We start from the raw sequence: 9,526 nt of genomic DNA on the forward strand, positions 1-9,526 counted from the left end.
ACACATAGCAACATTATATCCACATATGTGGATGCCCGTAACTGTAAGCTGCCCAAGCAACAAGGACCTCCGAAGCTGAAATGCAAACAAACACCAATCGCAACCAAAGTGTCACATAGCTCACAACACCAGTGTGCCATGCAGCAACAGCCCCTAAGACAAGACAACGTACCTAAAACTTTAGTCATAGGTGACTCTATAGTCAGGAACACTGATGTCCTACTCACCAGGCTGAACAAGGAGAAAATTATAGTCAGCTGCCTGTTGGGTGCCAGGATCCACCACATAATGCATGCACTCAAGTCACTCCACAACAAGAACAAATATGACTCTGTCATTGTCCATGTTGGAGTGAATGACTTGAGACGTACCTCCCTGGACTATATGAAAAGAAACATGAAGAGCTCTGGGATCATGTGTCCCATGCAGGTATGACCCTAACCATAAGTAGCATCCTGCCTTCGCCCAGAATGATATCACACTATAACGGCAAAATGATTTACTTCAACAATTGGCTAAGCTTCTGGTGTCATTCAAAGGGGATCCAGTATCTGTCTTCCTGGGTTGACATGATCGAAAGACAACGATGCTTTGCCAGAGATGGTCTACACCTGTTGCCCTAGGGATTCAAGTTACTGGCTAAGGCTCTTGCTACCCATAGAGTGCCTTTTTTAGGCAAAGTTCAAAGGACAAAACCACCACCGTAACAAGTAGAAGCATGCAAATTCTGAAGGTAATGCTACTCAATGCTAGAAGTCTAAACCTCAAAATGCACTCTCTCGAGGCACTCCTAAAAAAGGAGAACATCGATATCTGTGCAGTAACTGAGACCTGGTTAAAGGCTCCAGAGAGCACTCATGCAATACCAGGATACACTCTTACTGCACTTTTCAGCCACCAAATCAGGACCAAAACACTAAAGGTGGAGGAGTGTCTATATTCACCAAGGATATTCACACCACCAGGCTGGTTGCCCAACACAATGCGTCTGAATTTCTCCAGGTGCAACTAATACTAGGTAAGACTGCAATGCAAATTGTAGCTTGCTACAAATCCCCCACCATGCCACAAGATTCTCACTGCACCTTTCTAAACATACTGGAAAATATTAAGATACAACCAAGCACCCTAATACTGGGTGATTTCAACTACCCTGCCATTAACTGGGAAAACTACTCATGTACCAATAACTTTGCCCAATGGTTCTTGGAATTCATAAATCCCAATGCCCTGGATCAACTAATCCATAGTCCAACCAGGGGCTCCAATATCCTAGACCTGGTCATTACCAACATGGGAAATTGATGCTCCACACCTATGGTCACCCCTTCGTTGGTCAGGTCTGACCATAAGCTACTCACCCTTAACATTCACATCACACCCCCACCCACCAGTAAGGAAACCTCTATAAAAACTTTCTCCAAAGCCAACTTCATGCTACTCAAGTCAGAAGTGACACCTATGCAGATGGGAACTGAATGTTTGACTACTGAATCCTACACTAAAGCACTGTACGAGCACATCCACTCATGCATAAATCATGCAATCCCAAATAGAACCAAGATGCTCTCCTCCAGAAAATGGAAGCCAATCTGGTGGTCCCCTGCCATAAATAAACCTTACAACAAAAGGAAGAAACTGTTGCAGAAAAGAGGAAAAATCCCAGGATGCAAAAAGCTTACTTACCAGCCTCAGTAAGAAACTGAGATTCCTCATAAAATCCTCCAAGGCTAGTTACTTAAATAAAATTGCCAAAGATTCCAAAGACAACCACAAAGCATTCTATAACTATGCCAAGAATCTAAATGGCAATGCTCAGATCTTCTCTGAGCTACAACAGAATGGCATTAAATATACGGATCCCAAGGATATTGCCAATATCCTGGCAGATCAATTCAGTGCCAACTTCACCCCCCACCCCCTAAACGGCCCATCTCAATACTGGAAGATTGCCAAATTCCGGTAATAATGGCCACACAGGTAAAAACACACTCTCCAAAGCTAAGAATACAGCATCCATGGGACCAGATGACATCCTGGGCCATGTACTACATGAACTACAAAATGAACTTGCACCTCACCTAAGTGTCATGTTTAATCATAGCCTCACCTCAGGCTTCATGACCACTGAGTGATGCACAGCTATAGTTATCGCACTCCACAAGTGGTGATCCACCTTGGATCCCAGGAACTACTACCCCATCAGTCTGACAAGCCTGATCTGCAAGGCCATGGAATGTATTATCATGGAATTTATAAACAAAGACATTGGCAACCTTCAAACACTGGACCCCTCCCAGTTTTGGTTCGTGAATGGCCGATCTTGTCTCCTGAACCTGATTGATTTCTTTGAATCAGTCTCCGGTGCTGTGGATGAGGGTAAGGCGGTCCACGCAGCCTATCTGGACCTCACCAAGGCCTTTGACACCATCCCCCACTCTGGAATCATAGATAGACTTACCAAACTGGGCATTAATCCCTACATCACTCGATGGGTTGCCAACTGGCTTACTGACAGAACCCAGACTGTAAAAGTAGCTGACTCCAAATCCAGCTCCAGACAAGTGGATTCAGTCCTGGGACAGCTCTTGTTTGGCATCTACTTTTCTGATGTACAGGCTAACAATAAGGGACTCTGGCTAACAAAATTCGCAGATGACTGCAAACTGGGAGCCATTATTGAATCCCCAGATGATGTGGATATTCTACAAATGGGCCTTACAGAAACAGATGCTTGGTACCAGAGCCATGGGCTCAAGCTCAATGCCAAGAAATGTATAGTTATCCCCTTTTGGAAAAAACGTGTACCCGTCAATTACCACATAGGTGGGAGTACAGTAAACACCGAAAGTGTGATAAGAGACTTAGGGCACAGGTGGACAGTGGTCTCACCTTCAATAACCACATCACCACAAGTCAGGAAATCCTTCTATGTGGCACACCTCATTACTAAGGGCGTTTCATCCAGAAAATAGGAGGTCATTGTCCTACTGTACTCATCTCTGATTAGACCCATTATAGAATACAATGCCCCATTTGGTATGTACCTCTCAAGACATCTGCAACAACTGGAAAGGCCACAGAAATACCTCAATAAAAGAATTACAGGCCTAAAGCAAATGCCCTACACTGACCGCCTTAAAAAAGTCCAGCTGTACTCTGTCTCATATCATCTAATCAGAGGTGATCTCTGCTTAACATACAAGGCCATGTCAAACCCAGAGCTGTTGGACATGCTACACTTAAAGAAATTCCAATTCCTCAGAGCCACATGCTCCAGGTATATAAACCTTGTCATCACAATAAACAAAACATGCTGGAGGGATAGGTTCCTGACCCAGAGCCTCCCCATACTCTGGAATAGACTGCCCATACATATCAAGCAAAGCACCTCTTTGGCCCTCTTCAAAAGGAACATTGACGTTTGGATGGGAGAAAGGAAATTCACCCTGGGGATCACATCAGTTGCCCTGCTAGACAGTCGTACAGGGAAGTAAATAGTGTGGGAAGAAATAGCTAGGGAATTATTATGGCTAGGGTTGTATAGGCCTTAGGGCTGATAGCCTAGTACCAACCTATGAACCTATGAACCTATACCTGTACAGCTGAGGTAAAGTATTACAGGTGGCAGGAAGTCTGCCTTCAGTTTCTCTCTTACATTTTGCTAGTATGTTTCTGTCTTGCATTTCAAATAGCATTATAGCTCTGCACTTCACCAGGTTCTTGTATCAATAGGTGTTTCACACCTGGGAGGAATCAGTAGTACTCGTTCATCATGGAATTAGCCCCAGTACTTACTAGTTATGACCACCCCTCCTGGCATGATTGCAGTGTGTTTTCTATGCTTTCACCCATTAACCTGGTGCACTTGTCCATTTTGAGGAACTGTTGCAACTGCCTCATGTACACAGACAACCCTCTCCTCTAAACTCCAAACAATCAGACCAGTGAGAGTTACCCCTATATCACCAAATGTGGAAATATACACTCTCCAGCAAAGACTGGACTAGCTGGTCAAGAGGATAAGATCAACACCTGCACCACACCATGTGGAACACATAGCTCGCCACAACACCCACTATGACAGCCCTGACATACACTGAAAAGCCACACACCCACCTTCACAGCAGCACTCAATGGACATTTACACAAACAGCACAGACCAGCAGTACAGACACCCACTCAGACACCATGACCTAGCACATGCCAAAAGACACATATATCACCTACACAGTGTGAGCCTCAACCTAAGCTCCTAAGGCTAACCACCTAGCACAATACACCGATCATGGCACAGATGTCCCACTCAATAAGTTGATTATGGAGGAGGTAACAGCCTACTGTATACCACATGCTAACATCCAAAACCTGACACACCCAGTTGGGCCACTCCACAACAGCTACAAGTATCATTCTGTCATCATCCATGTGGGTGTGAATGACTTGAGACACACACCCCCAACTACATGATGAGACGTGGTTGAACTCTCAGATTATGTGGTCCAGGCATATGTGACAGTATCCCTGAGCAGTATACTGCCATCACCGAGAATGATGCTGCAGTACTATCAACAGATAATTGACTGCAACATTGGCTTACATGTTGTGTGCCATTCTCAGGAGATCCAGTATCTCTCTGATTGGAATAACATGATTGACAGACCTCAATGTCTTGCCAGACATGTCCTAAATCTGTCAGCCCTGGGTTTTCATATACAGGCTAAGTGTCTTGCCACTTCTATAGTGCCTTATTAGGCAGTGTTCCAAATCAAATTACCACCGTAACAGCTAGACATGTATGCAATCTGAGGTTCATGCTGCTCAACAGTAGACACCTAACTGCCAAGATGCAGTCACGCAAAGCACTCCTCAGAGTGGAGGACATTGACATTTGTGCTGTAACGGAGAGGTGGTTCACAGCAGCAGACAACAGTCCTGCACTAACAGCCTATGACACATTCCACAGATGTCATCTCCCAAACATGGACCACACCTCCACAGGTGTTGTCTCCATGTTCATAATGGATATGCACACCTCCAGACTAGTATCCCAGCATAATACATTGGAGGTACTACCAGTACAGTTGACTTTAGGTAATAGTGCAATCCACAACATAGCCCCATCTATGTCCCTAGACTGTTAATGCACATTCCTTAACACCCTGGCATCTATGAAGGTCCAATCCAACAATGACATAGTAAGAGACTTCAACTACCCCTCCATCACCTGGGGAAAGTAGTCAAGCACCAGTACACTGGTCCAATGCTTTCTGGAATTCATCAGTTCCAATGCCCTGGACTGGCTCATACTGACCCCCAATAGAGGATGCAATGACATTGACCTGTGTTGATTACTTACATATGGGACTGTTGCTTAACCACAGTTGTCAATCCCTACCTGGTCAAATCCAAACATGATGTAATCAACATGGAGCTCAACATCTCACCCACACCCCCCACAAAGGTAACCACCTTGAAAAACCTCTCCAGTGCTGACTTTGCTGTCATAAAAACAGGGGTGGATGACTTCACTGCACCCATGCCAATGGAAAATAGCTGCACAACTGTCAAATCATACACATATACACTGCACAGACATGCACATGAATGCATGGTACTAGCCATAGCCAACAGAACCCAGACACTGTCCTACAAACACTGGAAGCTAATGTGATGGTCCCCTGCCATTACTAAAGTGTACAACAGAAGGAGGACACTGTTACAGAAAAAGGTGGTGTCCCAAGATTGGTGAACCCCCTTATTAGCCTCAAATACAACTTGGGATCCCTCATGGAATCACCTACAGGCAGCTATGAAGGTAGAATTGCAGCAGACACTGAAGACAATTACAAAAACCTTTGATAGTTATATCAACAACTTCCACATCAATAACCACAAGTGCTGTGAGTTATTGCACAATGCTAATTCCTATCCTGAGTCAACAGATATTGGCCACAGTCTTGCAAACACATTCAGTGCCAGCTTTACTTCTCTCTACCCCCAAAGGAGACAATCACAATGGCAGATGAATGTGAGGCACCCAGCATTACCGCAGGTCAGGTTAGACCTGCACTGTCCACAGGCAAGAATACAGCTTCCATGGGACCCCAAAATATCCGTGGCTGTATTCTACACGACATACAAAGAGACCTGGCACCACATCTGTGTGCCCTGGTCAGTCACAGTCTCAGCTCAGGCTTTGTCCTCCCAAAATGGCACACTGCTTCCATCATCCCTCTCCATAAAGAGGTAGAATCTACAGACCCTGGGCATTATTGGGCCCTTAACCTGACAAGTCTACTATGTACGGGTATGGACCGCATCATCAGAGACCTGATTGACTAAGATATGGGTGATCTCCTAACTCTGGACCCCACACAGTTTGGCTTTGTGAATGGCGGATCATACCTGCTCAACCTGGTTGACATCTTTGAGTGAGCCACCAAGGCTCTTTACGACAGTAAGGCACTGCATACAGTGTACCTCAATCTGGCCAAAGCTTCTGATACCATTCTTCAGTCAGGAATTATTGATAAACCCAACAAACTAGGCTTCACCCCCCTATATTAGTGGGTGGTTTGCAAATTGGTTCACATACACATATACACTGCACAGACATGCACATGAATGCATGGTATTAGCCATAGCCAACAGAACCCAGACACTGTCCTACAGTATGACAGTGGCAAAATCCAAGTCGGACTGGCAAGCAGTCTCAAGTGGAGTCCCACAGGGTTCACTACTGGATAGTGTCCTGTCCAGCATCTACTTATCAGGAGTCCAGCCCAACAAAGAGAAACTCTGACTGACCAAGTTCACAGAGGACTGTAAGCTGGGAGCTATCATGAACTCCACAAGCGATGCAGACATCCTACAGAAAGGCCTTAATGAGACCAATGAGTGGTGTGGAAACCATGGCCAGAAGCTTAACTCCACAAAATGCATTGTCATTCCCTTTGGTAAAACACTCAGTTCCCAGTAAGTACCCCATCAATGGGAGCCCAAGGAACACTGTAGGCATTATAAGAGATGTGGGGACACATGCTGACAGCAATTTCTCCTTCAAGCACCACATTGCCACTGTGGTCAAGAAGTCCTTCTATATGGCACATTGCATTGCCAAGGTTTTTGCATCCAGGAAGACAGAGGTAATGATTTTTGTCTATTATTCCCTCATTAGACCACTCCTTAAGTATTATGGCCCATTTGCCATATACCTCACTAGACACATGCTTACAGCTAGAGAGGCCACAGAAGCACCTCACAACGTGGTTCCTAGGCATTAGACACACATCTTACACAGACAGACTCTGAAGACCCAAGCTATTCTCTGTGTCATATCACCTAATTAGCAGCTATCTGTGCTTGACTTACAAAGCCATGTCTGATCCAGCTGTTTTAGAAATGACACATATAAATTCATCCATACCACACCCTGCAGAGACCTCCACCCCAGTACCACAATCACCACAACATGCTGGTGGGACAGGTCCCTCACCAAGAGACTACACATGCCCTGGAATACACTTCCCATACATGTCATGCAGAGCACCTTTCTGGCCCTGTTCCAGAGAAATCTTGATGAGTGGATGGGTAATAGACAGTTCAACCCAAGGATCAGTGCAGTGGCTATACTTGATACAGGCACTGGGAAGCAACATCTGGTGGCACAATGGCAGGACCATTCTATGTGCTAGGCTTGTGAAGGCTCCTGGGCCATTAGCCTACTACTCACTTGTAAATCTGTAAAGGGAGTGACATCAGCAGGACTGATAAAGTAGGGCAGTGGGTGTAAAACCTATCAAAATACTTTGTCCTACAAACACACTATAGTTTTAATAACTACTTTACCTCTTCAATATTAAACCTGGTAAGTGCTATATCACCCATGACCCAACATTAACCCTTAAACTACCAGACTAACTCCACCCCCTTTACTTTTAATCCAGTTCCAACTACAGTTCCAACTACAACCATTCAAAATCTCTTAGCTAAACTCAAACCTATCACCCTAGCTGCAGACAGTCTCCCAGCTCAATATCTCCAAATTGCATCCAAGGCCATCACCTACCCCATCTCCCTACTCATTAACAGATCTATCTCATTGCATTCCATTCCTTAATTATGGAAAACCTCATATATCATTCCTCTCCATAAGGGAGGTCCATCTACTGACCTCTCCAACTACCATCCCATTGCTATCCCATCACCCCTCTCAAAAATTCTAGAAAAATGTATCCACCACCAAATCCTTACCCATCTGTTAACTAACAACCTTCTAACTAAAACCCAACATGGATTCAGACCTTCCCATAGCACCAACACTGCTTTAATTAACTTCTCCAGTACCATAAACTCTCATAGGAACCAAGGGAAGCTGGTCTCTGCCACCTTCTTAGACCTATCCAAGGCATTTGATACAGTTTCCTATAGCAAACTCCTCACCTGCCTAGCAGAACTCAACCTCGATGATTTCACCCTAAAATGGTTTAACAGTTACCTAAACAACCAGTCACAATCTGTCAAATGGGGCAACTCCCTATCCCCCCCACTCCCTGTCACATGCGTGTTCCCACAAGGTTCAATCCTTGATCCCCTTCTCTTCAACATATTTACAAATAATCTCCACCTAGTTACCACTAAAGCCAACATCGTCCAGTATGCGGATGACACTACTCTAATCTGCTCAGCACCAAACATCCAATTACTACAAAGTAAAGCCCAGGAATCCTTCACTGAGGTAGAGAACTTGCTAAACAACTACCAACTAATAATAAACCCCAAAAAAACACAGCTAATACTATTCCACCCAATCAATCACTCCTCCACCACCTTTACCATCAAGTCAACCAATGGCACCCTCATCACCCCAGTAACTGAGGCCAAACTCTTAGGCATCACTATTGATCAACAACTTAAATTCAACAAGCATGTATCCCAAACCATCTCTAAAGTCCATAAAAAACATGGTTGCCTATATCGTTGCATACTATTGTTAACCACCGAAACTAGAACAACAATAGCCAGAACTCATCTCTTATCAACACTACTATACACCTCTCCAGTCCTCACCAACATTAACAAAATTAACCTGAACAAACTCTCTCCATGCCACAATAAAATAGCTAGGTTCACTGCCAATAACAGATCACATTCCCACCACTGCCAATCCCTAACTAAACTGCACCAGTTAGAATTTCCAAACCTCCTACACTACCACCAACTGATCATAGCCCATCAAATTCTTTTTCATCTGGGGAAAAGCCCTGCCCTAGCTGACATACTAAACTTTCACAACCCCAAAAGGGAACTATGTTCATGTAACAAAAACCTGATTGAAATCAACCCATACAATAACAGCACTGGGGAGGCCCTATTCTCTTATGATGTTGCTAAAGTATGGAACACCCTCCCACCTGAACTCAGGCTACAAAGTCACTCAAGCACCTTCAAGGGCCTTCTTAATTCACACTTCTATGCTAACACTCTTTGTAACTGCAAAGACCCCCCTTGAAGAACCCTCCCA

This window comes from Protopterus annectens, chromosome 4.part0 (genome assembly GCF_019279795.1).
Source record: "Protopterus annectens isolate FY-2018-M chromosome 4.part0, PAN1.0, whole genome shotgun sequence".
NCBI lineage: Eukaryota > Metazoa > Chordata > Ceratodontiformes > Protopteridae > Protopterus > Protopterus annectens.